Source organism: Pelodiscus sinensis, chromosome 8 (assembly GCF_049634645.1).
Source record: "Pelodiscus sinensis isolate JC-2024 chromosome 8, ASM4963464v1, whole genome shotgun sequence".
Taxonomy (NCBI): Eukaryota; Metazoa; Chordata; order Testudines; family Trionychidae; genus Pelodiscus; species Pelodiscus sinensis.
The window spans coordinates 47,041,790-47,058,796 of record NC_134718.1 but is presented as its reverse complement, the minus strand read 5'-3'; the positions used below and the strand labels follow the sequence as shown (position 1 = coordinate 47,058,796).

Here is a 17,007-nt window from a genome sequence, read left to right as displayed (position 1 = left end):
GACATATGCCATGATGTGCCAGCAATGCCCCTCTGCCATGTACATTGTACAAACCGAACTGTATCTATGCAATAAAATAAGTGGACACAAATCAGACATCAAGAATGGCAACATACTAAAACAGGTAGGAGAACATTTTAACCTCCCTGGACACACAGTTACAGACTTGGAAGTTACCATCCCCACACAAAACAACTTCAAAAACAATGTGAAACTGTTGATCTGGAATTCATATGCAAAATTGACACCGTCAGAATGGATCAAATAGGGCTTGGGAATAACTCTCTCATTACAAGTAATTTTCCACGTTAGATATCCTCACCAGCGTACCCACATCAACCCTGATTCAATTAACTCTAATGTAACACTACTATCTGTTTCTTTTTCTTTCACTTCATGCATCTGATGAAGTGATTGATGAAAGCTTATACCATAATAAAATTGTTAGCTTTTAATGTGCCACCGGACTCCTTGTTGTTTTTGCTAAAATAAACTAACACGGCTACTTCTGAACCTTCCCTGAAGAGTTTATAATCTAAGAAAACAACAGGAAACTGCAGATACAGATAGGCAGTAGACAGTGGAGAACAAGGATACAACAAAACAATAGCTATATGTGGGAGTCTGTTTATTGGCATACCCTTGGGGCAACAGACATCTGGAGTACACAGGGAGGATGCAGGGTCATGGCTCTTTTAATGCAGATAGCATAGCTGGGTAGTCATGGTGAAAGCACATGCTGCACCTTCGGAAAAATGAACTCTTCCTGCATGCCAATGAACCCTGCACTTTGTGTAGTTCCTGCTGCAGTAGTGAAGCTTTGTATTGCCCTCACAGACAAATATCAAAGATCTTAGAAATCAAGAAGAGATTTTGCCATCCTGAAATGCAAATCAAGTTCACTCAGCTTTCTTTTAGTATCTGGAAATCAAAACGTTTAACAAAAAGGATAGCTTTACCTTTTTTATTATGAAGGACAAAGAGAAGCTTTTATAGCCTGAGCAGCTGGCATAATTATAAATTTATTGTTAGTGAAATGAGCTCATTATTATTTATTTTTGCCAGATGATGACTGATTCACAGACAACATACAGAATTGCAAACACCAGATCACAGCTTGGTGTGCTAATCTGGAGAATCTATGTTCAATTTATGAATTCTGTTCAAGATTATGAACCAGGGGCTTCTGTGAAATGTAATGGCTACTTTTAGATGCCTCTGTTCTTATTAGGAAAGGTCACCTACTGTCCTAACTCCCATGATTAATGTGAGCTCCAGTACTGTTATGGGGTATATCTGCAAGTGGGATATTTCGGACTTCACAAATTTCATTTTCATTGTAAGATTGTTCTGCCGTCTCTGCTGTCTTTTCCCTACCTTATTTTGAAATTCCAAGTAGTTGGACAGGAGGAGGAGCTGAGCCTGACTTAAGGGGTCACCTGACAGAAAATAAGAAGAAACCAGATTGAGAAAAAACTGCTTGCAAGAGTCAGGTCAGAGTTCGTTTTGGAGGAGAAGTCATGAGCTGCATGGGATCCTGAACACCACTGAGGTTTCTGTCTAGATTCAAACAATGCTCAAGACTGATGAGAAAATTCAGGCCGGGGACAGCATACAGCTATTTATCTCTTGTGTTGTCTCAAGTGAAGAGAGACTGGGGAAGAAACCTTGCACAAAGCCTGTGTCTTTTTGTTTCAACTGTCATGTGTCCCTGAAGAAGTAAACTGTAAAATGGAGTGTCCACAAGGTTGGAGCCTGGGAAGGGATGTGCTTAAGTAACTGGGAAGTCTGTAGAACTAATGCTAGTTTTAGACCCAATGCACCTGGACCATGGAATCCCAGTTCTCAGAAAGAGGGGCAGGGGCCTGGAAACCTACAGTTAGAAGCAATGTCTGGCCTCGGCTCAGAAAGCTGCAAAGCACACAGGTCCAGTGTGTAGGACCCAAACACATCAGCCTAGCTAGTGACCAACGAGGGCAGTTTGACCAGGGCTGTGACACTTGAAATTTAAAATAAAAAGAAAACCAATATTAGGAGCAGATGAATGCATAATGGTTGATAGTGATGAATTGTTGACTGATTCAACCCCTATTGCTAGAGATAAACCTAGTCCTGCAAACTGTCTGGGTGAAACTTGCCAAAATGAGACCTATGCACCATTTAAATCCCACGTATGTTCTCAAAATGGGGCTTGTGTGGGTGTTTGGTGCATAGGTCTAAAAGGAATAAAAAATCTACATGGTCTTGCTCAAGCCCAGAGGTGGGTGGAAACACACATTTGTCATTAAGCTGACAAGTGAGCAGTGGCAGATAGAAAGCCCATAATCTTCAGCACTATGGTCCCTCAGAGGCTCTTATTAGGAATTATGGGATCTTTTTTTCTGCCCAGGTTATTCACAGAGCTACTGCAATGAGTGCAAGAATGTTTTCCAATTCCTCCCACAATCCTGGCATGAATGAGGAGGAAGGATATGGAGAACTGAAATCCAGATGCAGCATCAGCCTTCTTTCTCTAGGGGTTTAAATGAAGCCGCGATTATTTAAATTGCGGCTTCATTTCCCTTTGCCGATCAGCCTAATCTACATGGCTCCATTGATGGAGCCATGTAGTTTAGACACACCCCAGAAGGCTTATAGGATTAGGAACAAAGGACTATCAGATGCCCCCAAATGCATGATGAGTTATTTCCTTGTCCTGCCCTTGCCTTTTTGTGTAGTCTTTTTGTGGAAATTTCTGGGAAGTTTTTGTTGTTATTGTTTTTCTTTTATCCACGCAGGATGTTCAGTATATTTTCTTTCTCTCAGTGCTTGTGCGGATGCCTGAATTTTTTCAGTACTATTTACCAGCCAATTACTTATAAAAAGTAGACTTTGACTTTTTTTCTCTAGAAATATAACTCTTTTGCCTTGATGGTTTGCAGTGTGCTAAAATACCTACTTAGATTAAAGGTCATCTAATCATTTAATAATGTATCCTAAGTTTTCTCAAACTAATTATACTGGAACAGCAAATTTGTCAATGGGCTGAAACTAAAGCAAGTATTTTGTATTCTACACAATGTCCATGAGGCAGATCAAATATTTGAGATTAATTGCTTGATCTCTGCTGTATAATCTTTTTTTTCCTTCTGCAAATTCAGATGCCATTCCAAATTAAGACACTCATGATCCTGCACTTCTCTGCAAATTACCGTCACATTTGATGCAGATAGCCACAACTGATCTTCCTTTTGTTTTTGAAATCTGAGGGGAAGTTTTCTTTCTTTCTTTCTTTCTTTCTTTCTTTCTTTCTTTCTTTCTTTCTTTCTTTCTTTCTTTCTTTCTTTCTTTCTTTCTTTCTTTCTTTCTTTCTTTCTTTCTTTCTTTCTTTCTTTCTTTCTTTCTTTCTTTCAACCTGTTGATGACTTCTACTTTTGAAAGACAACATAACGCATGGCAGTTCTTATACACAAAAGTTTTATTGACTTCGGCAGACAGCCATCAGCAACTTTTAATATTCAAACTTGGATTTCACTTATTTGTTTTAGAGCAGAGATCTATAGCTAGCATTAGCAACTGTTCACCTCTGACATAAAAAATCTGAAACCTAAATGACAAAGAACCAGAGCCAAATTTTATTCCAGTTTACTGTGGTACAAATTTTTAACACTTAGGTCAAGGAGATTTACTCTTGGATTTCTGCTGGCAAACTGCAGATTGTGGACCCAAGATATGGAAAACCTATCGAGACAAGAGAGGATGCCAAAGCAGCATAGATGCCATGTTGCCTATTCCAATGCAGGGCTGGTGCTGGAACTGCATTGAATGTAGGGGGATGCTGACAATGAAAGCAAATGGCTAAAATGACTGGTAATGCATTGTTTCCATCGGCAGATCATAGACCGTACCCAGTGATACTTTAAACCTATTCTCTCCAACCAGAACCTAAGGAGGGAGCATCAGTGCTAACACTTCAGACCTTCCATGGGGCAAATGGAACTACCCAGGGCACAGGGATTTTCATCTATTAAGGCTGAATCAAGCCCAGTAAGGTTACTCCAGATTTATACTGGTCAGAGCAACAGTTGAATTTGTTCCTTGGCCTTTTGTCCATTTAATGTGATGTCAAAGTCACCTTTGATATCAATTGTTTTTTTAAATTACTAGATTAACCTACAGATAACATACAAATAAACCACTATGATGGAACAGAATGCACTCTGTTCTCGTCAGCACAGTTTTTACCATTGCTTTCAAGTGCCTCAGAATTCAGCTTGAAATGTCACAGTTGCTTATTTTTTTCTAATAATACATATGGAATCTTTTGTATAGGTTAAAATACTGAGCCCAGCACCAGAGTCAAGAAGTTATTTCAGGTATACAAAGTAGGAGAGAAAAATCTCTTTTCAGAATGGCCAGTGGTGGGAATAAAAGAAGGATCCACATAGTAGTGGATTCTTCTTCACTTTCTCTTCTCTTGCCCAAGTCTATGTAGGCCCCACTTCCTCCCTCTTCACAGCATCCCTCTATCTCCAGTCTACCCCTTTGAACAGTGGAACCATACTACTTGGGCAGCACAATTCCTCTCCATGTGATAGGGGCTAGATTTTCCCTATACTGAATTCAGGTTTGGGTCAATATCACAGTTTATTGTCCTGCTGGGTTAATACTGACCTTGAGATAGTTTGGAAAATTGTTTTTTGTTAACGAATCCTGACCATTATCTGTGCAGGGATGAATAAATAGTGACTCTATTTCAGCTTGTTTATCTCACTGTAATTACCATCAGTGGTTTGTGTCTATGCTGCCTTAAGATTTGTTCAATAGAAAAAGTTAAAAGGACTTCAAAGAGTTGCTTTGTGTTTTCAAGATATGAGGAAGCATCAGGCAGGCTTACTACTCATTTATCACCATACCACCCACATTCATTCTAGAATATAAGAACAGGGTCAGAACAGAGGTTCATCTAGCCCAGTATCCTGTTTTCCAACAGTGGCCAGTGCCAGGTGCCCCAGGGGGAATGAATAGGACAGGTAATCACTGTTGCTCATTCTCAGCTTCTATCGGACAGAGGCTATGTACACAATTACTATTATCCTGGCTAAAACCATAGGTGGACCTATCCTCCACGAACTTAGTTATTTTTGAACATTGTTATAGTTCAGTATCTTCAAAGAATATTTTTCCATCTTTAAAATGTACATTTGGTGAGGTTAACTTTACCCTATTACAGACAGCTAGGGTTGCCAGGTGTCCAGTTTTCTACCAGACAGTCCGGATTTTGGGCCCTTTGTCTGGTAAAAAAATCCAGAAAATACCGGACATGTGCAATGTCCGATATGTCTTGGTTTTCCGATTGGGTGCTGGACAGAAGCCTGGAGGGGGCGGGGGGAGTGACTGCGAGGCGGGGCGCGATCAGTGCTGGGAGCCCTGGTTGAATGTAAGGAGGAGGAGGGGCAGCCCAGTCCATGCTCCTGTGCGCCAATCAAGCGCGTGGTAGAGCCACAGCCGGACTGACTCGCACGGGATGGGAGCGCCCTGAGATCTGCACAGCCCGGGTCAGTCCTGCTCCCTGCCAGCTGATTCACTCCCCCACCCTCTCCTAGCCGGCCGGTTGGTTGATTCTCCTCGACTTCTCCTCCCAGTCTTCCTCGGCCAGTCCTCCACCCCGCCACCAGCTCTGCCTCCCGCTGGCCATTTCCTGCTCCAGATCTTACCCGGCCAGACCCACTGAACCCCCCACCAACCCTGCTTCCAGTGGCTAGTTCTCCCCTCCTCCTCCTCCTGAGCTCTCCCAGCCAGCTCCACCCCTGCCAGCCACCCCTCCCCCCCAATATCCTGCAGCCAGCCCCGTTCCTCCCGATCACTCCCCCCCCCACGACCAGCCTTGCTTCCTGTCGGCCCCCCTATATCCCCTGGCCAGCCCAATTGCCCTCCCGTTAGTTCTGTTTCCCATCACCTCCCCCCTCCTCCCGGCCAACACTGCTCCCCTCCCGGCCGGTCCCTCCCCCCTCTCCCCATGAAGCGTGTCCGGTATTTTTTTTATGACTACCTGGTAACCCTACAGACAGCACACGTAGTGATGCACATAGCTAGAGTTGCCCAACACTTTACATTATAAGAACATGTAACAAGGCATACTCCATCCCCCCCATGCCCTCTGAGTCTTATATTTATATTCCCACAAGCAATATGGTCCTGTGTAGCCAAGGGTTTATGGTGGTTTTGCCCATTTCCACAGAGAGGAACAAAGTTTTCCCTCACAGTCCCCCCCAAACACCTTACTCCAGGGGAACTAACTTATACCTAAGGGTATGAGTACACAGCAATTAACTGCCCACAGCTGGTCCATGTGATCTGACTCAGGGTCAAGGGGCTTGGGCTATAGGGCTGTTTCATTGCTAGGTAGACTGCCAGCTCTAGGACTCTGCAAGGTGGGAGGGTCTTAGCTCACTGGCTCCTATCCAAGCCCAGAAATCTACTCAGCAATGAAATAACTCTACAGCCTGAACCCCTTAAGCTCACGTTGGCCAGCTGTGGGTATCTAGTTGATACTGTAGACATACCCTGAGGGAGGGAGGGCTGGCTCACTTGCTAGCACAGCACTCTACCACAGCTCCTCTTTTCAGTTGCTTATAACAGTGCCATACTTTAACCATTTGGGCTGAAATTTCTCTACCTCATGTCTGTCTCAAGCTGAAGTCTTTGGAATAACATCAACAAAATGTTCCAACCATTCCTCAGAATAAAGCCTAAATAATCATCCTATGCATAACTATTCACCTGCATAAAAAGTCTGACTGACATTAACATGGATGATTATGAAAATGTGCTTTCAAATTCTATCATTCCTGAATTTCACTAAGCTTATTTTAATATTTCTCTATATATTCAAGTATAATTTTCCTATGACTTCAGAGAGTTAATTTCAGATAGTCAGATCACAGTCCATAACTCTGTGTTTCAGAAACAATGGAACTTTCTACAATAAGGATAAAGCTCATCTGTGCAAGGACAGAGCTTTCTTGGAGGCAGGTCTAGAGTATGAAATGAACTCCCCAGGAACTAAAGACTATAAAAAACCTCATCACCTTCTGTACTAAGTGCAAGGCAAAGCACAATTCAACCTTGTCTGCTCTAATATAAACACACAGCAGCATGTACATTAAAGAAAACCCACCAAAGCAAAATAACACAGTTCTCTCCCTGGGGAGAGGAGGAGAGAAAGAATAAACCAGATGAGACAGATGGTAGTCACATTACTTAATGCACTACGGGAAGATGCTCACATACCAAACCTGTATACAATAGAAGATTATTTAAATGATTTTTCTTCTGTTTCTTTGTTAAATTCTTTGCTGACTCTCCCAGGTGAGTTGTGATCTCCACTTCACAACAATAAGCCTCATTATTGACTTGAAACTTGGAAATAATAGGAAAAAACTAGCTCCAAACTTCTCGGCTGTGTCTAGACTGGCCAGTTTTTCCAGAAAATAAGCTGCTTTTCCGGAAAAACTTGGCAGCTGTCTACACTGGCCACTTGAATTTCCACAAAAGCACTGACTTCCTACTGTAAGAAATCAGTGCTTCTTGCGGAAATACTATTCTGCTCCTGTTCAGGCAAAAGTCCCTTTTGCGCAAAGCTTTTGCGCAAAAGGGCCAGTGTAGACAGCTCAGATTTGTTTTCCGCAAAAAAGCCCCGATCGCCATTTTCGCGATCGGGGCTTTTTTGTGGAAAAGCGCATCTAGATTGGCACGGACGCTTTTCCGCAAAAAGTGCTTTTGCGGAAAAGCGTCTGTGCCAATCTAGACGCTCTGTTCTGAAAATGCTTTTAACAGAAAACTTTTCCGTTAAAAACATTTCCGGAAAATCATGCCAATCTAGATGCAGCCCTCATGTATTGATGGCCTCTAGACTTACGAGATCAACTCAGTAAAAGAATACATTCTGAAGGAGCGAGTCATTCTGCAGATGTTAATAAAAGATATGTGCAAGGGCACTGATCCTACATCATTAAAGTCAATGTAAATTTTCCCAGTGACTTAAATGTAGGATCAAGCCCCACAGTGTTTAAAGATAAGAAATAATATATAGCCTCTTAGAATGTATTACATCAAACCAGTGCATGCTTCCTGGAGAATCACGTCCAGTTTTGATCACCAAACCTTTACAAACATGGGGTATGTCTACACTACCCTCCTAGTTCAAACTAGGAGGGTAATGTAGGCATACCGCACTTGCAAATGAAGCCCGGGATTTGAATTTCCCGGGCTTCATTTGCATAAGCGGGGAGCCGCCATTTTTAAAACCCCGCTAGTTCGAACCCCGTGCAGCGCGGCTACACGGGGCTCGAACTAGGTAGTTCGGACTAGGGTTCCTATTCCGAACTACCGGTACACCTCGTTCCTAGTGCCTAGTCCGAACTACCTAGTTCGAGCCCCGTGTAGCCGCGCTGCACGGGGTTCGAACCAGTGGGGTTTTAAAAATGGCGGCTCCCCGCTTATGCAAATGAAGCCCGGGAAATTCAAACCCCGGGCTTCATTTGCAAGTGCGGTATGCCTACATTACCCCGCTAGTTCGAACTAGCGGGGTAGTGTAGACATACCCATGTAGACTAATCAGTGGGTAATATGGCCTTGATTCAAGTGAGCATTTAAGCATGTGCTTAAATCATTTCTACTCAATGTAATACTGAAGCCTTTGTTTCACTTCAACTTGTGTTTAAACCCATTGGCTACATTGGGATTTACGGACATGCTTAAGGGCTTTCATTAACAGGATGCTTTTCTGAATCAGAGCCTATGATGAGTAATAGTAAAAGCTGAAATAATTTAGTTACCTTTTAAAATTAAAAAACAACAAAATTGCTGACTATTTTCCATGTACTCGAGGAACTTGCAAGGTGTTATATTAATGAGAGTACAACAGATCTGATATAGGTTACTGAAGATTATGCATTACAGATGCTGTTATAAAAATATCAGATTTTTGACTAGTTCTTCCCACTTGCTCCATCTTTAACAGTTCTGCTGGTAAATTAAAATAGGCAGCAAATTGTTCCATTTCTCTGAATGCATTCTCGTCACACACATTTCTAGCTGATTGACTGAACATAAATCAGGATTATGCAAAATCGGAGAGGACTTGATTGAGGTAATTAAGATTATGAAAGTTGGAATGGAAATGATAATGAGACAGGATAATAATGAAAGATACACCACCAAGAATTCACAAATGCAGAACAAACAATGGGAAATACTCATTCTCTCAGTATTAGAGCTGGCTGGGATTCTTCTGTCAAAGTAATTTTTCAATGGAAAATGCACTTTCCATTCAATCAAAAACGTCCACTGGTAACTTCAGTTTTTCAAATAAAATTCCTATTTTCTAATAGGAAAGCTTTTTATTTTTCCATTGGAAAACTGAAACAACAATATTATGTTTTGGGTATACTTTATCTATATCAAAATCATCACTTTCACTACCCCCAAAATCTTTCATTAGGAATCATTTCAACATTAAATTGCATCTCTCCGTTGTGGGGCAATGCATCATGGGAGCTGCTGTTTTTCTCTATTCTCTCCTAGGCTATGTCTACACAGCACCACTATTTTGGGATACTGGAGTATCCCGAAATAGTATCCGCCATCATAACAGCAAGACTCTTATTTCAGGCTCACTATTCCGACATCCCTGTAAACCTCATTCCAATGTAAGGGTCATTTCAGAATAGTGGGTTATTTCAAAATTTGGCACTGTATAGATAGCACCAAATTATGAAATAATCTGTTTTGAAATAAGATTGAAAAGATACACTCAAATTGTGTGTCTTATTTCTACCTATGGTCCAGTGTAGAAACACCCCTATTGTCCAGGTTCCCTGACTGGACTATATTATTCATAAGGAAACTAGGATGTCTTCTCCAGCTTCTCCATATGACATCATGAAAGTCATATGACTGCAGATGCGTCATGGGAGAAGCCTGTCATATAGGGAAAAGAGGGGCATTTTGAGATGGGGCAACCATGTCTGCAATACACTATTCAAGATGTTGGCACACCATGGATTTATATAGAGGCAATATTATATTTTCTGTCTTATCTATCCCTTTCTTTATGATTCCCAACATTCTGTTACTTTTTTGTCTGCTGCTATGTTAATTTCCGCTGCAAAATCCTACTTCAACACCTCATTGTGGTGCAGCGGTGACCCTGGCCATCTGACAGCTATGGTAGCAGGACGTATGCCCTGATAGGTCTAGCCATGCTACAAAGGTGCCAGACTATCCAATCCAGGAAGGGGATTGCTCTCTCAGTTTTTCCCTATCCTTAGAGGTTGGAGGCTCGCTAAGTTTGAGGAGGTACGCATGCCTGCCCACCTAGACAGTGGGATGTTTTGAAGTCAATGGATAAAACAACACGAGTAAATGGGTTTTAGTCCCCTGAGTGTCATCGAACCATTCCACAGTGGCGGAGTGGAAATTGAGTGACGAGAAGTCAACAAAAAAAAATGTCAGGTGCTAGGCCAACATGGAAGAGGACAACCCTCGCTGTGTGTACTTACAATTGTAGGTCGCTGGTGAGGGAGGAAATGTTAAACCATCTGATGGAGGAAAAGAAAAGGATAAGATGTGACATCCTCGGTGTCTGCGAAACCCAACGAAAGAAGGAGATGGAAGTCAATTGGAAGGATGGAAGCGCTGTGAGGCTTGGAAAGGGAGCTGGTGCTAGAAACTTTGGGGAAGTCAGATTTATCATCAGTAAGGACTGGTCTTTGAAAGTTATATCATGCCAGCTAAAATCATCACGTATTGATGTGCTTCATCTTCAGATAGAGTCAAAGGCTACCCTCAAGGTCATCCAGGCCTATGCCCCCACAAGTGCAAGTGAGGACAAAGAAGTGGAAGAATTTTACTGAGAGCTCAAAAGAGCCCTTGCGCAAAAGTCCACTTACACTGTCACAATGGGAGACTTTAACGCCAGGGTTGGATGAGGGAAAGCTGGCGAAAAGTTTGTAGGGAGATATGGCAGTGGTGAAAGGAATGAAAGAGGAGAAAGATTAGTAGCGATGGCAGAAATGAAAGAACTGTATGTGGCAAACACCTGGTATAAAAAGAAGATCACAAAAAGGTGGACGTGGATCGCACCAAATGCGAAGAGCAAGAATGAAATCGACTATATTTTAGGCAATAAAAGGTGCATTGTTCAAGACGTCTCTGTGGTGCAGCCTTTCAACATCGGCAGTGACCATCACTTGCTTAGAGTGAAGTTGATTTTCGACGAAGTGGTGGAAAAGAAGGCATTACAGTTGGCAAATAGGAAACAGCGGCCGAAGACATTCGATGAAGCAAAGCCGAAGAAAGCAATTTCTGGGTTTGACTGGAGCCAGACGGAAAAGTGTGATGAGGACTATAGTATTTTTGCTGACAAGCTGAGACGTTGCTTAAAAGCAACTGAAATTGAAAAGTCGAAGAAGGTAAAGGGAAGAATCTCGAAGGAAATGAAAAGCCTGTTGGAGAAGCGGAGAAACATGAAAAGGAGCTCTGATAGGGTATGTCTACACTACAAAGTTAGTTCGAACTAACGTCCGTTAGTTCGAACTAACTTTCATAGGCGCTACATTAGCGCTCCGTTAGTTCGAATTTAATTTGAACTAACGGAGCGCTTAGTTCGAACTAGGTAATCCTCATTCCACGAGGATTAAGCCTAGTTCGAACTTACTAGTTCGAATTAAGGGCTGTGTAGACCCTTAATTCGAACTAGTGGGAGGCTAGCCATCCCCAGGTGGCCACTCTGGCCAACACCAGGGAAACTCTACTGCCCCCCTCCCGGCCCCGGACCCCTTAAAGGGGCACGGGCTGGCTACGGTGCCCGTGCCAGGTGCAAGCCTGCCAGCATCCAGCCAGCAGACCCTGCACCTGGTACGGCTCGAGCCACCCACCCGATGCCCCCCAGCCTTCCCCCTCTTCCCGGGACCAGGCTGGCGGCTCCCGGGAGCTTGCCCGGGACTGCAAGAGGCGGGCACCTGCCTGGGCTAGTGCAGACATCGTGGACCTTGTCCACGATCTCCGCACTAGGCACAGGAAAGTGGCCAGCTAGGGCAGGAGAGCTGCCAGCCTGGCCACCCAGGAGCAGGTGTGCATGAAAATCAAGGGGGTCCACTGAGACCCCCGACCCTGAGCCCTGAGCTTACAATGGCCGTCCTGGGTTAGACCAAAGGTCCATCTAGCCCAGTAGCCTGTCTGCCGACAGCGGCCAACCCTAGGGACCCTGGAGGGGATGGACCGAAGACAGTGACCAAGCCATTTGTCTCGTGCCATCCCTCTCCAGCCTTCCACAAACTTTGGGCAGGGACACCACTCCTACCCCCTGGCTAATAGCACTCCATGGACCCAACCTCCATGACTTGATCTCACTTCCCTTTCAACTCTGTTCTAGTTCCAGCCTTCACAGCCTCCTGCAGCAAGGAGTTCCACAGGTTGACTCTTTGCTTTGTGAAGAACAACTTTCTCTTACTAGTTTGAAGCCTGCTACCCATTCCTTTCCTTTGGTGTCCTCTAGTCCTTCTTTATGGGAACTAATGAAGAACTTTTCTGTATGCACCCTCCCCACCCAACTCCTGCTTTTAGAGACCTCTATCCTGTCCCCCCTCCATCTCCTCTTTTCTAAGCTGAAAAGTCCCAGTCTCTTTAGCCTCTCTTCATATGGGACCTGTTCCCAACCCCTGATCATTTTAGTTGCCCTCCCCTCTCCCACCCTCTCTCTTCCCCTCTCCCACCTCCTTTTCCCAGTCTCCCCCAGTTTTGTTCAATACAGACAGATTCCATTTTTTAACACAATTGTCCTTTATTTTGTACATCAAGAAAAGGGGCTAGGGAAGGGTAAGTGGAAGGAGGTGAGGGAGGAATGGGGCACGAGCCCCCGATGGGGAGGACTGGGCTGGCTCTGCGGGCTTCTGGGGGGGGAAGCTCTCCTGCAGCCCCCCAATTGCCCCCTCTCCCCAGATGGCAGCCTGCGGCAAGTGCAGCCGGGCTGATGGCCGAGTGGTGTGATGTGCCCAGTGTGGGTACTCCGGGCACTCCAAGCCAGGACTGCTTTGCAAGCGGGGCACCCCTGAGAACTGTCTGTCCGGGGTGGGGGTCGGGACCCTTTAAGCGCAGCCCTCGGCTAGCCTGAGACAGCATCTCCACGCTCTAAGTCCTCCTCTGATGCCCTGCCGGCACGGCTTCTGGCCATCCTTAAGCCCGGTTCAGGGTCCACTTAATGTGCACATACTAGTTCGAATTAGCAAAACGCTAATTCGAACTAGTTTTTAATTCTAGGCGTGTTAGTTCGAATTAGCTTAGTTCGAATTAACTAATTCGAACTAAGTTAGTTCGAATTAGCGCTGTAGTGTAGACGTACCCATAGTAACATTGAGTACTCCACTCCATGCAAGCTTATACGGCAAAAGCTGAAGGATGACTTTGAGAACTTCCGGAAAGAAAAACTCCTCAAAACAGCTGAATCATGGAAAAGCCTCAGGACATGCGGGAATTGACGCAGTATAGACTGAGCATAACAGCATTGAAGAACAGGGTTGGAAAGACAGTAATCGACAGAGCAGGGATGGAGGAGATCTGTAAGAACTTCTATATAGAACTATTCAAATCAAGAATCAACTTCCCTCTCCCAAAGCTCCAGGAGTCAGAAGAACAGGTTCCCCCAATAATCATCAGCGAAATCCAAAGCACACTATCCCAGATGAAGAAGGGAAAAGCTGCAGGAAAAGATGGAATAACGTCAGAAATGATTTCCGCAGGAGGCGAAAAACTTTGGAAGGCCCTCGCTTTAAGATTCAGTCGATATCTTGAAGAAGGAAAAATACCATCAAGCTGGAAGGAGTCAAATACCATCTTGCTGCACAAGAAGGGCGATCGAGAAAATCTTAAGAATTACCGCCCTATATGCCTACACTCTCATATTTACAAGCTCTTTACAAAGGTGATAACAAACTGACTTTCGCAGAGCTTGGATGAACAACAGCCGAGAGAGCAGGCAGGGTTTTGAAGAAATTTCAGCATGATCGACCATATATTTACTCTTAGCCAGCTCCTAGAAAGAGCAAGGGAATATAAACTTCTGCTTTCATTGCTTTTGTCGACTATGAAAAGGCCTTCGATAGCGTCGAGTTCAACGCAATATTAAAAGCGCTCGTAGAGCAGGGCATTAACACACAATATATCAATTTGTTGAAGGAAGCGAATACTGGATGTACAACAGATATTACTTTCCTCGAAACTCCCCTTCGTATCCCAATTGAGAAAGGCATGAAGCAAGGAAATACGATTTTACCAAAACTATTCACTGCATGCGTTGAAATGGTTCTAAACAAGATCAATTGGAGGAGTGGTGTCCACATAAACGGAGAACGATTATCTCATCTCAGATTCGTGGACGACATAGTATTAATTGCCGAAAGCACCAACCAATTGCAGAGCATGCTACGAAGACTTGACAAGAAAAGCAGTCAGGTTGGTCTGAAAATGAATCATTGCAAAACTAAATACATGTGATCAGACGTCTTACAAAAAGCCCGAATAACAATAACAGGAGAAGAAATTGAAGAAGTGGAACAGTATATATATTTGGGCCAAGAAGTTAATATGCACCAAGACCTAAACGGAGAACTCTCGCGAAGGATTCAGGCAGGATGGTGTGCATTCAATTCCATCAAGGACGTCCTCAAAGGAAAAATCGATAAGACCACACGTAAAAATATCTTCAATTCAACAGTGCTGCCAGCCATGTTGTATGGCAGCGAAACATGGGCACTGACGAAGAGAGAAGAGCAGCGACTATTGGTAGCTGAAAGGGCAATGGAGTGAGCTATGTTGGGAATTTCCCTTCTGGATCAGATTCCAAATGAAATGATCAGAGGTGTGAAAGATATTATTGTGGAAAGCAGACATAACAAAATGAGATGGGCAGGCCACACAGCACGGCTCATGAACAACAGGTGGACCACAATTATTGCTGAGTGGTACTCGCGAGAACAGAAAAGACCACCCGGTCGGCCTCCAAGAAGATGGGAAGATGACATTGTTAATCGTTTTGGACGAACGAGGAGAAGAAAGACAAGAGTAGGAGAAGAATGGTGGACGTGTTGTGATCGGCGCAATCTTAACGATAGCTGAAGACCGATCGATCCAGGTGATCCAGGTGATGTTAATTTACACCAGCCAAGGACTTATGATCTAGTGTTTCATAGATATATATAAGTTCTAAAACCAGAAAAGACCACCATGATTATCTAGTCTGGTCACCTGTCTATAATAAGCCATACAATTTCCAATTTGAAATAGAGCATATATTTTAGAAAAACACCTAGTCTTGAGTAAAAATTCCCATTGAAGGAGAATCCATCAAAACTCTTGGTAAGTTGTTCCAATGGTAATTACCTGCCCCATTTAAAAAAACCAAAAACCTGTTTCCAGATTAAATTTGTCTAGCATCAATTTATGACCATTGAGTCTTGTTATAACTTTATCTTCACAGGCATCGCAGAATTTTCTGCAGTTATTTTCACTTAATTATTAAGGAATCAGTCCTTTGAGAAGGCAATAACTTTTCCACAATCTATTATCATGTGAGACTGAGAGACTGTGAGGGAAATCTATCTGATCTTCTCTCCCCCTTGCTGGAGGAGTCAGCATTCTGACAAGCACTACTGAGGTAGGCCATCAAAAAGACATAGTCCTCCAGATGTCTAGAAAGGCCAGGAGCAGACACTGACCAAATTAAATCCAGGAGTCCAGTTAAGAAGGTGTGCAGGGGCAGAGTTAAGTGAGTCGGGGACAGGGAAGGAGAGTTAGAGCCTTGCTTTCAAGAACTGCAATTGAGAGGTTGCATTGTTTAATGGCACAGACAGCTAAATTCTGAATTTATCTTTATTCAACCATTTGCAAACTGAATTTGAGCAGGACGTCACAACTTAAAGACTAACGCAGGGAGCACCTACAATACTACCTTTGCAGCTGCCACATCTGTGACAAGGGACATACAGGATAGCCTGTGTACAAATTTCCATTTGGACAACAAACACCTGTCCAGGAAATTTCTGGTAGAAACAAAGACCAATGAGCATCAGTGCTTAGGTACAATTTGCTGGATTGTACCTCCAGCTCCATTTGATGACAAGGAACCTGCCATATGAAAAAACAAACAAACAACCAAAACCCTTGCATTTCTGGGGATTGTTTGGGGGTGTTTTTTTACATCAAATAATCACTACTGTTTCATATTAACACAATACTTACATTGGCATTGTTAAGAAGTGGGAGCTACAGAAATATGTACAGTGGCCAATATTGAAAAAGATATCAGTAAGTTATGAAGCATTTTAGCCAAACCAAAACATTCCAGTCAAAAAGTTTCCGATGATAATCATTATATACATTTTTAAAAAATTTCCAGGCAATAGTATAGGTATTTGAGCATCTGTGCATTCTATAGTGTGAATAACTCACTGAATATTGTATATGAACATTACCGAAAGCAGTTGAGCAGACAGTAAACTGTTTGTTTTTGAGAGAAAGCAGAAATGGTCACAATGTTAACATATGGATGAAGAAGGAGATTGAAAGCATGGAGTCTACCTATTCCTGCCCATAGAAGTTCAGGAAATAAAACATTTTGAGATGCCAGCTGCTCAGGTTTTCCCAATATGGCCCTTTTTTGAGGTAGCTGTCCTGGGAAATCTATAAAAGGGCTCAACACTCATCCCAGCTTTCCAGTTTTATGGGTGCAGAGTAAGGATGTTAAGGACAAGTTGACTAATTGACAAGCAAATACTTATCAGATAGTCGAGTCGACTAGTTGCTGCCTCCGTCCTCCCCCTCCCCCCCTGCCTCTATTAGATAGAGGCAGCAAAGCGGGAGAAAAAGGGGTACTTTAAAGTGGCAGCACTGCACAGAGTCTGGATCCTGGGCTCCATGCGGCACTGCTGCTTTGAAACTCCACCATGGCATTTCAAAGGGGCAGTGCAC

At 43.4% G+C, this 17,007-nt stretch overlaps 1 protein-coding gene across 4 annotated transcripts in view; it reads right to left on the bottom strand.

The window, feature by feature from the left end:
- STK32C (serine/threonine kinase 32C) overlaps positions 1-17,007 on the bottom strand; it is a 309,125-nt gene that overhangs the window by 51,241 nt on the left and 240,877 nt on the right. The gene's annotated exons all lie outside the window — the stretch shown is intronic.